Source organism: Lolium rigidum, chromosome 6 (assembly GCF_022539505.1).
Source record: "Lolium rigidum isolate FL_2022 chromosome 6, APGP_CSIRO_Lrig_0.1, whole genome shotgun sequence".
In the NCBI taxonomy this organism is placed as follows: Eukaryota; Viridiplantae; Streptophyta; class Magnoliopsida; order Poales; family Poaceae; genus Lolium; species Lolium rigidum.
Window position 1 is genome coordinate 338,724,195 of NC_061513.1, and position 13,835 is coordinate 338,738,029.

At 43.4% G+C, this 13,835-nt stretch overlaps 1 long non-coding RNA gene across 4 annotated transcripts; it reads left to right on the forward strand.

Moving 5' to 3' along the window:
- Window positions 1-397: 397 nt before the first annotated feature.
- On the forward strand, window positions 398-7,507 carry LOC124666024. Of its 4 annotated transcripts, none has more exons than XR_006990779.1 (6): window positions 398-695; window positions 3,819-3,948; window positions 5,452-5,642; window positions 5,741-5,880; window positions 6,092-6,308; window positions 7,241-7,507. It is a non-coding gene; the product is annotated as an uncharacterized LOC124666024 (long non-coding RNA). The 4 variants fall into 4 exon arrangements; XR_006990781.1 differs by lacking the exon at window positions 398-695 and adding an exon at window positions 6,933-7,039 and having other exon boundaries at window positions 2,880-3,948; XR_006990778.1 differs by lacking the exon at window positions 398-695 and having other exon boundaries at window positions 2,880-3,948.
- The last annotated feature ends 6,328 nt before the right edge of the window (window positions 7,508-13,835 follow it).

Here is a 13,835-nt window from a genome sequence, read left to right on the forward strand (position 1 = left end):
CCAACTATTCTCGAACCCCTTAAGAGTGGTTCTAGAATAGTTATTCTCGAACCCCCACCCACCCATGGGGAAAAACGTCCCGTACCGGACCGCCTACTGCCACCAAGCCCCACCTAACGAGCTTCTGAACCGCACCGATGCAACACCCTATCTGCCCCCGCGCGCCGCCCCCGCGTCCCCCCACCGACGAGCCGCCCCTACCCTCCAAGCCGGCGCGCCGCCCCTACCCTCCAAGCCGGCGCGCCGCCCTGCCCTCCCCAACGGCGTCACGCCCTGCTCTCCCCGTCGGATAGCCACCCCTTCCCCCAACCGGCGAGCCTCCCTGCTCCCACCCCTCCAGTCGCGCGGTCCCTCCATGAACGCACGTCCAGGACAGCACACCCACGCCTCCCCCTGGAAATCTCTGCGAGCAGGAGGGGTCCTGACGCGGCGGCCGATGGGGGACCTCCGCGAGGCGGGGACGGCGATGTTCCCACTGGTGACAGTCGCCGCCCTCGAGCTCAGCTTCCCAAGGCGTTGCTCTGAACTCCCGAGCCGCACCAGCCGAGCTTTTTCCCCCGTGCTTGGACTTCCACTCTCGCTGGTCAAAACTTGCGCTCGCGCTGGTCTGGACTCCAACTTAGTGCTCCACGATCTGGCCATCGAGCTGAACTGATAAGCCTGCTGGCGGTACTTGATCTGTTGTGCTGCTGCTGGTACCGAACTGTTCTTTCTCTGTTTTACTGTCCGTTTGTTCTCAATTTTTTTTATCGTAGAAGAGAACCAAGCCTCGGTAGATCTGGCAGCAGGTAGTCCGGTGCCAATACCCCAAGCTCCAATCTGGTCATCTCACGTTGCAGGCACCATGGAAAAAAGAAACCCATCTTTTTCTCTACGATTTGCTCTGTGATACTCAACACAAATCATGACTTTACTTAGTTCTGCTTTGTTTTTGCATATATGTACTTTCCCATCAGTTCCTTGCAGCTGCCAGAGCCAATATTCTGCAATAGTTTGCAGGTTTGGTAGCTTATTTACTTCTGTGACATCAACTTGTTTCGATAATTCATATTGTTTATTTGCTTAAAATTAACATTATGTGGTTGTTACTTGTGCGTGAACAACTGAAATACTGCACAAGCACACTTTCTATACTTCGTATTTTTTGCTACTAGGTACTTACTTTAAAAACTACTGCTCAAACATGTCGGGAGATAGAGAAATAAGGTACATGTATGTGTTGATGCATCTATTCATGCGTGTCTGACTTTAAGAAACGTTAGACGTTCAATTTGTTTATGAAAGGAAAGTTCACTTTTGATTTTATAAGAGTCAGTACGTCCTGCGTTTATTATGTTCAGCATAGTAAAAGTTTGTGGCCCGAAGTTCATTGTCAGCCAATCTAGAAAAATTGGCATCTCCATTAGTGCATAGAAAGTCAATTCAACTTTACTTGTTGTTTGTTGCGGAGGAGTTCACTTGTTTGTTTTTAGAAAGTTCACTCGGCGTCTCGAGAAAAGTTCACTTTATCTATGCAATTCTCTGTCCTTCGTAGCAAAAATGAACCTAGCCGGCGCAAATACTTGTATAAATCTTGAGGCAGGTCTGACAACAAAAAATAGAAGTTCAGTTTATTAACATACAAAGTTCACCTTTTCATTTTAGAGAAGGTTCCCGTCTGGTATGCTGTCTAGACTACGTTCGACTCAAGGCGCTGCTACCGTTTGTGTGTATTCTGGTGGCTGGAACTAGAGTTTCTCAATTTTCTGGTCGATGTGAGCTTGGCGGTAATTTCACCTTACATGTATGTGTGTGTGTGTGTGTGTGTGTGGGTGTTCATTCTCTTCTGTTCTGGAGTTCACTCTTCACTCTTCTGAAGTTCAGTTCGGTGTTATCTGTCATGAAAACTTTTGCACATAAAGTTTAGTTTTTCTTCTTTGGACGGTCCCTTTCTTTCTCTTTATCTATTTGATATAAAGAAAAAATACAATACAAACAGAGGTTGCGCTGCACTTAGTAGTCAGGGTACTGTTAATTTTTTCTTACCCTTAGTCCTTTAGCTAATACAAAGTTTGTATTGTATTTTTCTGGTTAGAAAAGAAATTAGATCCTTTGTCAATGATATCTGAACTTCAAAAAACAGCTCAGTTAGTTGTCATGGTTGTGATGGCCAGCTCCAGTAGTTCACTCTTAAAAGCTGCAGCTGTTACCTTTTATGAAAATAATGGTTCTCTCCTAGATGTATGTGGAGATAAATAGAAAAGCATGGTGGTTGCGAAGTTCAGTTCTTTCTTTTGAAAAGTTCATTTCGTCCAACGTTGGGGTTGTGTTTTTTGTCTATAAAAAAGTTCAATCCGTTCCTGGAAAATTCACATTTTAATTTCACAAAAGTTCATTTGCTAATAAACAATGAATTCACTCAGTGAACTACTGAAGTTCACTCCATACTAATCTATGAAAATAAACTGAAAGTTCACCTTATAGATTAAAAAAGGGAAGTTCACTGATTAAAGCTCAACAGTTCATCTATTAAGTGGAAGTTCACCTTAAACCGTGCGGACATCAGTTTAAACGCGTTGGAAGTTCTGCTTTGCTAGTGCCGTCGAGATTGTGATCTACTACGAAGTTCGGATAATGAAAAGGTGAAGGTTCAACTTACATTTTCTTGCAGTTCAGTTCTGCGAGCCTACAAACTTTGCACCTGATACTGCAAAGCATCATAGCTTTCGTCTTATGTATGGAACTTTCCACCTGATAATGCTCTGGTAAAAACTTACCTAAAAACAGTGTCATATCTTGTGTTGAAAAGTTCACCTTTTTATCGGGTAAAGTTCACTTGATGCTATTAAATGCTGCCTCTAAACTGCTACTGAAGATCCAACTGAACTTTTTTATTCCTTTATTATTGCTTCCTTCCAACGTACTAAAATGTTGTGTTAAAATGACATGATGGGTAACATATATTATCAATGCTATGAGAAAATCTGTAATTTTGATATCTGCAATTTGGGATCTTGCGTACATGGATGATGCATAGATGGCTAGCTCCAGTACTTCACTCTTAAAAGCTCCAGTAGTTACTTTTTATGAAAATAATGTTTCTGTCCTGGATGTATGTGTTGATGTGTGGTTGCTAAAAAAGAAAAGAATTCACTTTGTCATGGATCAAGGTTCACGTCTATATTTTCTGGAAAGTTAGCTTCGTCTTGGCGATGCTTTTAATAAAATACAAAATTATAGTTATAAGAACAGAGGGAGTACTGTAAAAAATAGACTATGCTTCCTCTGCCAGCACTCAAAACTGTGTGAAATTTGCTTTTTCCTATCAAGTTCAGTCAATTTTGCTCTGAAGTTCAGATCGTTCATCCGTGGAAGTTTAGTTTATCTTTTATGCCAACATGAGTTTGGCAGACTGCTCTAGTGCTAAGTCGCGCCATTGCTTCCACAGAAATTAACAAATTGTATTGATCTGAAGTTCTGTTATGTTGGACAAGTTAAGTTTGTTCGCATAGAATTTGCATTTTTTTGGAAGTTAACTTTTCATTACTGAGGAATCCACTTCGTCAGTAGGAAGAGTCCACTTCTAGCTAGTATGAAAAAAAAATTTGTTCACATTATTATCAGATGCTTTCGGCTAGTATGGAAAAGTAGTAGCTCACATTATTAGCAGGGGTAGTTCACTGTCCATAGTTCGGTAATTTGCATGGCCTGTGACATTTACAGTTAAAAGCACACATGTTTATTTAGTGGGTTATACATGTGTTTGTCAGGGGAAACACACGACTACTTCCGTGTATTAATTTAAATGTGTGGTACGTGTTTGTTTCATTGCCTGCAAGGTGAGCTGCACGAGGCAGATTTCGAGTTGCATCAGCGGTGGTGGATGGGAGGTCGGAGAGGGGCCACCGGTGTTGTTGTGCGGGGAGGTGCGCTGACGCCCTGTATTCGAGCGTATCATCTTAAGCACAGGTACTGCTGCTACACCACAGCTCCTCCTCCTCTCAATACTTATCCATTCAAGAGTTTGCTAAAAGTTCAGTTCTTCTATGAGGGGAAGCTCACTTGTTTATTTCCTTGTATTACTCTACATATGTATGCTTATGCAAACAGTTTAGAGGACAACTTACCATTTTCATGTACTGATTATAGAACCATACGATTGCTTTGAAAAATATAAGTTCATTATTTGCATTTGAGAAGTGCACACATAGTATTGTTTTCCTCAACCTTAAAAGCAAACACCAGCTCTTCGAAAAAGTATATGTTTTTAATCGTGAAATGCAGTTGACCAACATGCCGAAGTTTGGTGTTTTGTTTACTATAAAAGTATCCATTTTATATAAACAGAAAAACAACTCTCTGTTTGTACAGTGGAAGTTCACCTTACATAAATAATCAAGTTCGCTCTCAGTTTAGTTCACTCCCAGGCTAAGTTGCTCTCGAACTCGCTTATTGAAATAGTGAACTGCTATGTGTGTATTGCAGCTGTCGTCTTAATTTTTTTTTGTTACATATGCTGTGAACTTTCATCTCTGGAGGTAAAAAATATAGGAATCTGTTGATGTTTGTTTTATAATCATGCTTGAAGTTCACCTCGTTTTTTCTTGGGAGTTAGCCTTGTCCATTTTCGTTCTCTGCATGCTCCAAGTTCCAGCTAACTGGAGGTTAAACATGGCATAGGTCAGGCAGTAGGGTGTGCACCCATAGCTTGCCTCTCCGGTAGAGCGGGAAGTAGCTTCTGCCAGGGCGGAGTGCACAGCTAGCAAGAACACGGTTAACAGCTAGCAACAGCACGGTTTATTGATATCCAGTGGAGCATAAGTTCACCTATTAATGTCTAGAAGTTTATTTATACGGCATAAGCAGTGTAGTTCCGTGAAATTACCTTCCGTTGTTCTTTGTTTTAAACTTCACTTTTCTCCAACAAAAAGTTCACTTTATATCAACGGGAAAGTTCACTTCCATCTGCATGGGAGTTAACTTTCGCAACACAAAAATTTGAAAATCGTTTTTTTTATGAATGAATTTTTGCTAGAGCGGTCTTGGACTGCTGATGGTTTCTAAATGCATCTAGTTCACTTCTGAACTGCTGCTAATTAAATATTCTGAACTGCCGCCATTTCGATGAAGTGAAGTTCATATTTCTCTCATACCCTTCCTCCTAGGCTTCGCCGGGACGGGCACAAGATGGGTGAAGTTCACTTCTTCTAATCCTTCTAGTTCACTTCTCCTTAGTATCGTCTGTGACCCAGTGGCCATGGCGCAGTTCATCGTAGGCCATGGTGCAGTTTGGTCTTTGCACATTGGAAGTTCGCCTTATATAAATAATTGAAGTCCGTTCATATTGCTGTTTACAAAAGATGATTGCTGTGATTGGTATCTAATATTTGAAAAAGTACTATAATTTGCGATATAGCAGGAAAATAAGAAGTTCATATTGTTCACATGTGAAGTTCACATTTTGTATTCCAGGAGCTCTTTTTGTCTGCTTGGCCGTTTAAACAAAAAGAAGGCGTGAATTTGAGTTGATGTTGCACTCCAGTGATAAGATCGGAAAATATAAATTCTTAATGATATGCCAAAATTTCGAAGAAGCTATCCAGTCAGGTGATGTTCCTCGATTTGTGCAGTTCCTTACCAGAGAGGATTTTCACCAGCTGCAGGTGTGTGTCAATGGAACCTTATTCTTACAATCTGGTAGTCCTTGAATGCCTGAACCAAATAGACTTATAATTGTGTCGTCTTTTTATTACTTTTGTAGTTTGAAGCCTTTATCTGCACCTTGGGGCTATTGGGAGTCCATACCACTTGAAGTGTGAATAACAGCTGGACACCCCCATAGCGTGTGTCCGAACTCTGCCTGAGACGCTTCTGAACTCCTCCCCGCCATGTCCCGTGAAGGTAAGCGAAATTTTTGCCCAATATTCACAGAGAATTTGCAATAATTATGAACTCCTTCCCGCCATGTCATCGTGTCATGCTAATTAGCAGTACTTGGTACAATTGCATGGTTGGAGAAGTTGGTTTCTGGAAGAAAAGAAAATGTCTTGGGTGATAATAGCTGTGAGAAGCTCAATTTGTTTACAGAGAAAGTTCACTTTTCATTTTGTAGATGTTCACCATATGTGGTGCCAGTGAACTCCGGCACCCTTTTCTGTGAAGTCTGGTTTCGTTGTCGTCCCACAGGCTGGACTCGATGGCGTGCGGCCACCTGCCCATCACAGTGGCGCAACATGCGGAGTAGTGAGCTAGCACATGATGTAACCAACACGGGAGTTCACCCTGCGCCGTCCTCGAAGCCCACGGCTTGGCGGGTCTTTCATGCCCAGGTCAGCCTGCTCCTCGCACGGTTGTTGCTATGCTGGTTGGTGCTATGCAAAATGCTACTGTTTCATGTGATTTTATTCTTGGCCATACTTGCTTGTGTGTCTTACATCACTAAGCAGTTCAGTTCTTAATTGTGAGCAGTTCGATTAGGCCAAAAATATGGAGTTCACATTCCTGTTAAATTAAGATAGAAGAAAAATGTCCTCGGTAAAATTGTTGGTTTTAGGAAGTTCATTCATTTCAGTTTAGACAGTGCACTTTTATTTATATCTATCTTCAAATTCAATTTTAATCGAAGTTCTGTTTTATTGTTTGCAAAGTTCATTCCAAGTTAATTTCATCTATAACATTGTGACATATAACCTTTGTTAATAACTATAATTCTATATGTGAATGAGTTCAGATTTGGCAAAAAAAATTAAATTTGAGTTAACTCTTTTGAATTTATTCATTACATATTTGCATCGACGTCTAAAACAGGATTAGAAATGCAAGAAATATGAAGTTTAGTATTTGGTTGTAGATGAAAAAAATGATGTGTACAAAATGCATAATATGAAGTTCTGTATTTCCTTGCTGTGATGTCAACTTTTATTACAGAACGTACCCTCTGAAATTAACAACAGTTTACAGTGTTAAAAGATACCATTGCTGGGTAGTTTACGACGCCTGGACTGGGGATTCAGTCAGTATGTATCAATGTATGTGCCGATGCGTTTCTGACTATAGAAAGGTAGAAGTTCAGTTTGCTTACAAAGAGAGTTTATGTTTCATTTTGTACTGATGCTTGACTTTCACACCATGGACATGCGCTCAAGTTTCTGGTCTCAAATCAGTTCAGTTTTGAGGGTTCACCTTTCTATTTGTTTGAAGTAGTCTAACTTTGGCCTACCAAAATTTGATGTCTTATAATTTTGCCAATTATGTGAATCAGGGGGCTGGACTTCCAAGACAAGGTAGCAGCAGTTGGAAGTCAGCTCCATGCAAAAGGCTGGACTGGTGGACTACAATGAGCCCTGGTGGTGGTCCGGCCACCAATTCCTTTGTCTCCTAGGGCACCGGGAAAAGCTTTGTTGTCACCTTCTATTTTACAGGTCTTTGAAATTGTGGTATATGGGATGTCTTGTAAAAAGATGTTGAGATGTAAAATTTGCGTTTGGAAGTTCACTTCATCTACCAGGGGAAGTTTGCTTCTTGTCTAGGTGAAGTTTTTTTTTTTTTGGCGGGAAGTTCTCTGAATGCCACTAAAAAGTTGCCCTTTTTTTTACCAGGATGTCATTTTTATTAATCCAGAAGTTCATTTTTTGAGAAAAGTTCTGTGTAGAAAATTGCACTTTCCCTTTCTTTAATGGGTAGTCGTTGTATAGAAGTTCATTCTTGTACATGAAGGTTGTCTTGTCCGTATGGAAAAAACAAACTATAAATACCAGGACATTGACTAAGGGAACTCCAGAAGCTTATTATAAAATCCTCAGCCTAGCTTCAAAAATAGTAAAAAATTCAAAGGTTACTACTATGTAAAGCATGGGAGTCTACTATAAAAAATAAATCAAAGTTTTGTAATTTTGAAATTGCTGCTAAATCGTAAGAACTTTTGGAAAATAATCAACATGAGAAAGTTGCGCAAAAATGATATCTTTTTAATGGTATATTATTTGCATCCAGATAATAAGTCTGAAAACTACGATAAAACCAACATTGACACCATTTATACGGATGCATGAAGTTAACTAATAAAAACCCGGAAGTTCACTTCCATATACAGGGGAATTTCAGATACTCTGTTTTTCTGAACGGAAACCAAATCAAGTATTTTTAAATTTGTTCTTAAAACTTAAATAATTTGGAAAAATGTTCAACACCAAAAGTATGTGCCTAGTCAACAGCTTTAAAACGGGATATCATTTGTATCAATCCGACAGACGGTTCAAAAAGTGGATCCAGAAAACCTTATGAATATATAGAAATCCGTGAATACTTTTTGGTATATTGGAAATTAGTTTTAAACCGTACAAAATTTGGGAAAACATCCAAGACAAAAATGGTGCGCATTTTCTATATCTTTCGAACGGTATATCATATGTACTAATCCGATAAGCGGTATAAAAATTAAGCGAAGTCAACTGTCCGAAAACGGGGAAATCCGAGAAAACGTAGTTTTGTATATTTGAAATTAGTTTGAAACTGTACGGAATTTGAAAAAACTTTCATCACGAAAAAGTTGCGAAATTTCCATATCTTTTCAACGGTATATGATATGTATGATTCCGATAAATGGTGAAAAAATTAACCTCAAAATACTGTCCGTCGAAACATGGAATTTTGCTGCTCCGTCGAGAAGTTCACACGCTATGCAGCGGGAAGTTCAGAAAGGGTTCGAGAATAGCTATTGATGATAGATATAGTGCAGACAATGAACGAGATGGGGTAGAAATAAATCACTTACAGAACGTAGCAACTGATGATAGATTTGTCGAGCTCGTGCAGATTGAAAAGCTGGAACAATTCACTCCGATGAATTGTTATATAGTAATGTTTGAAGTGATGCTCAGGTCTAACTTCCGCATAAATATAGTCTTTGGCGTTTTTAAGTTTTATGTAAGCCTTGTACCAATTTAGCAGACCTGTCATTTGTGGAGGTAGATCCTCTTCCTGCGCAGGCTCGACGAGAGGCCCATTCGGCACATATGTAATTAATACGTCCTTCATTGGCGCCTCATCAAGGCCTAACAGTGCACGAAGAGTCAGACCTAAGTTGGCCGCTTGTTCTCTGGCACTCGTTACAGTCAATCCCGCAGCTGCCGCAGCTGCTATGATATCGGGGGCATCCGGACCGGCGGCTTTCACTATGAGCGGGGCGATGGATTGTTTACTTTGTTCCCCGAGCTGGGCAACTTGTTTCCCCCCTTTTTTACTTTCTAATTCTTTCTCGGCCTCCTCCAAGGCTTTTTTCTCCTGCTTCTCCGCCAACTCTTTCTTCTCCTTCAACATGAGTGCTTGCCTACGAAGTTCACGTGAATAGTCGTCAGGCAGATTCTTCGCCGCTTGGAACGGTTCGGTCAAAAATGACTTAGCCCACTTCTTTTGCTTGTCAGAATATACTGGCTTGGGCTCGGGCTTTCTTTTCTTCTTGCAGTCCGCCTTCCATTTCTCATGCTGAGCAGCCACGACCTTTGCATTTTCCTCGACACTAAGTTCCCAAGGTCTCGGGATGAGAGGCTTCACTGATGGCTCCGGTACCTTTGTGGTCTTAGGTACATAAGGCTCCGGGTTAATAGTCCAGGACTGCTGCCGCTTCTTTGCCGAGGTGGATTGGGGGCGGCCGCTTACCCGCCGGAGGCTGATCGGGGGCGGCGTCCGCTCACCCGCCGGACGAGGAGCGGGGGCGGCGGCTGATCACCCGCCAGACGTTCTGGACTGGGGGGCGGCGTCAGCTGACGTAAAGGAGGTGTAGGTGAACCACCACCACCACCGCCGCCGCCACCGCCACCGCCACCACCACCGGAGGGGGGGTGGACTTGTTCGCCTTGGCGCCTCGTCTGGAAACTTGATAAACTTCTTTTTCCAGAGAGTAAACTGGCGCTTGACACCTCCAAGTCTTCTCTCCCCTTCGGGTGTAGCAATGTCAATCTCCAGGTCCTCAAACCCTGGGACTATGTCCTCCACCGTGAGCATAGCCATCTGGAATGGGGTTGTTGTGGTGGAGTGCTCCACTTGGTAAAGCACTGCCGATGGCTACCTTCGTGGACATGTTCCCAGTAGGATAATGCAGATGACATTCTTTCATCTCCTTTACATCGTCCACGGGGTAGCGAGGAGGCTCCGGTGCAGTAATATGGATCTCCGGTGCATCAGTAGCCGGCGGGGGCTCCGTGGAAGCCACGCCGCTTCTCCGCTGCTGGCTTCCGAGATCCGCCGGATGATCTTCATGCGTCTCAGCCTGCCGATCTCTCTCGTACTAGTATAGTCAGGGTTTTCTTCATCTCATCGACTTCCGATGCCAATCGCGCCACAACATCTGCATCCCGATCCGACTTTCTCTTACGGCTTCTGTAACCGTACGGGTCATCGTCCTGGGAGAACCCTACTTTCGACGGAATGTTCCCCATGCCTCGTACACGTCCTCCGTGTTCAGGATTCCCGAGAGCTTTTGTCAGCGCGTCGTTCTCTCTGTTGAACTTGATCTTCCCCTCTTGAGCATCCCTCATTGCGTCAATAAGGGCTTGGGTGGGTTTAAACGTTCTGTTCCGGTGAACACACACCCCTGTCTCCGGGTCTAGCGTTCCCCCATGCCCGTACCACCAGCTTTTGGCCCTTCGGTCCCATCCCTCCGTACCTGGACGGATTCCTCGCATCCTCAGCTCGTTCTCCATCTTCTCCCACTTAGGCTCCCAAAAGCGATACCCTCCTGGCCCCATAATATGATTGTACTTCTTCTTAGCCGCATTTTCCTTATTTTTTCGATATTTCAATGAAATGCTCCGATTTCTTCTGCTTCACAAATTCTGGCCAATCATGTTGAAGTCTCTCATATTGTCCTTTGAAATCCGGTGTCTTGTTCTGGTTGACATAGTCACGGGCTAGATTTTGCTTGAATTTCCGGAATGTTTCGGCCATCTTATGAAGAGCGAAGTGTTTGACTAGCCTCCTCCTCTCCTTGTTTTCCTGAATCTTGTTACCCTCCTCATCGAATTTGTGGTATTCCGGAGGTAGGACGAAATGTTCCATAAGCTTTTTAAAGCAATCCTTTTTAGTTCTCTTGTCGACAAAAGTGAAACCAAGACGTGCCTTCTTTGGCTCATGCCACTCCTGGAGGGTGATCGAGACGTTGTCTCTAACAACGGCTCCGCATTCGTTGATAAACTTGGTGGCGTGCTTCTGGGGCTCCAGCGGCCTGCCGGTTGCACGGTCGACAACCTCGATGGTATATGTTTCTCCTTGTTTGAGCGTCTTGGTTGCGCCACGCTTTGACGACGTACTCGATTTTTTCGACGATCCGGCCGAGGGCTAAAATAAGAAAGAGAGTCGCACGTGTTAGTACACACATATTTATTCAAATCAGTAAGTTTGTATCACCAGAGGCAAAATGTATATATATACCTCGGCGCCGGAGCTGGTTGCTACTTGCAATTGAAGATCGTCGTTTATCGACGTTTCTTCCCCATCATCTTGCTGACGGCCTTCATCTTGACCGTCAAGATTCAGATAAGAAGAAATATCCTCTTCATCTTGTTCGGTCGGCACATAAACAATATCGCCTTTTATGATGCCAAATAAATGTTCTTCAGCTTCTTGATCATAGTTGTCCATAATCGGGTCAGCTCTATCGTCCGCCATATGTCAGTCCTGAAAACATGTAGTAAAAACTAATTAATTAAGTAAGAATGGGGGCGGTGGCGGTGGCGAAAGGGCGATGGCAAAAGGAGAGAGGGCGGTGGCGGTGGCGAAAGGGCGATGGCAAAAGGAAAGAGGGCGGTGGCGGTGGCGAAAGGGCGGTGGCGGTGCCGAGGACAACACATAGAGGCCTCCCTCGACGCCCCCTCGCCGCCCCCTCCGATCCTCTCTCTCGTAAAAAAACAAAAAAAAACTCGCGCGTATACGGAGGGGGCGGCCCCCTCGCCGCCCCCTCCGTATACACGCGGGGTCGGTGCCCTACTTATACAAGTACTTAAATTTATTATAAGTTGTTTTTTAAGTTGCAATATACTTAGCACACTATTTTTAATTCAAGTTAATTAAAATTTAATTTAATTACTATTTAGAACTATTATATTTTTAATTAGAGTTAATTTAAGTTTAATTAAGTTACTTAAAACTATTTTTCATTTAAAGTTACAATTTTTAAGTTAAATAAAAATTTGAAGTTACAAATTACTTAAAACTATTTTGCATTTAAGTTACAATTTGTAAGTTACAAATTTGAAGTTTTAATTTTTAAGTTAAAAAAATCAACAAAAAGAGAGAGGAAGCGCCGGCCAGGGGCGCCCTCCTCGATCTCTCTGTAACGGCGCGCGCGCGCAGGAGGGCGGCCGAGCGGCGAGCACTGGCGGTGATAAGGGCCGGCACGCGCAGAGGGAGTGTGGCACCCCCCGGGATCAGGGTTAGACAAATACCAGATCTTCGTCTGACATAAGCCTAACCTAGAGCTCGAGAGACTACAGTGAGAGAATCGGTAGCACAACAGTGACTCTAAGACTCAAGAAGTAATACAAGCTCATGACTGAGCGAAGAACCAAAGTATTACAAGCAGAGGTCACTGACCTGACATACATCAATCAACGGAAGCGAAGTTATGCTATTAGACATAGCAAGATAGCAAAAGGCCTAAGAGGCCAGGAGCATAACGGTGACGTCCCAGCCCATAGATTCCAGGCTGCCACCGGGGAACCCCAAGCTACTCGTCGATGTCGACTAGAAACCACCATCTGTCGGAGCAACTTCGTCTGAAACAAAAGCATGCAAAGCTGAGTACGAGGACTCAGCAAGACTTAGTACAACCTTTTAGCAAAGCGGGTATGCGGGCTTTCTGTGGAGCTTCTTTTGCGTAAAGCCAGTTTTCCTTTGTAAGACAGGAGAGAGGAGAAACTCGACTACTCAGAACCTTTAAAAGGGGATAAGAGAGCGATATCTCTAGCTCTACTAAACATCATATTGTATCCACCAATCTTCATCATCTCAACCCACTATCCTCGGATTACCCCCTCAAAACCCGGAGAAGGTATCCGTAAACACATATTGGTTGCCAAGTTTTACGATCAGGTTCATGTTCTCTATGGTCACAGAATCCATTCCCAAGTCGTCCATAACCGCGGACACGGCTTTTCGAAAAGATTTAACCCTGCAGGGGTGCACAATTTTATCCACACGCACCAACCGACTCTTAACGCCAATATATTAGCTCTCTTCCTTGGAAAGCCGGCAGAGGGTGGTTGACCACGACCTTTACCTTGCTGTCGCCGAGATCATGAGTCACGCGCTAAGGATTGTTCCGCCGTAACGGGTCAAGTCCCGAAGCCGGTCCTTAACGATGTGAGCCGAGGTGGGTTTCCCCAGGGACTCTAACCCCAGCCACCACGACCACGCTTACCTACCTGTTATGTACCTTTTCCCCCAAGCAAAAATTCAATGCATATGTCCAGGTAAAGCGCAAACTATGTGACTCATGGAATCTACTAGGCAAGTTATTGAGTCGAGAGGGTACCATAATAGGGCCTCGTGTGGTTGTACGCTCGAGTCTTGGTTCAAGAGGCGAGAACTCGCATCCTAGGGTCGGCGAAACGAAACAACCCACCACATCCCAATGTGGCCTTTCGTCCGAGCCTTTAATCATGTTTAACACTCATCTCTATACTTACCACGTCAACTCCGTCATGCTAGATTTATTTCATTGTAAGGCTCCAGTCCGAAGACCGGAGTAGTAGCGTAACAAACTAAGCATGGCTAAGCATAAAGATATAAAGGCTCTAGCGATGCACACATGCCAAACCTAGTTGTGCTAGGAGCAGTGGATCAGGGATTTGAGGCTACAA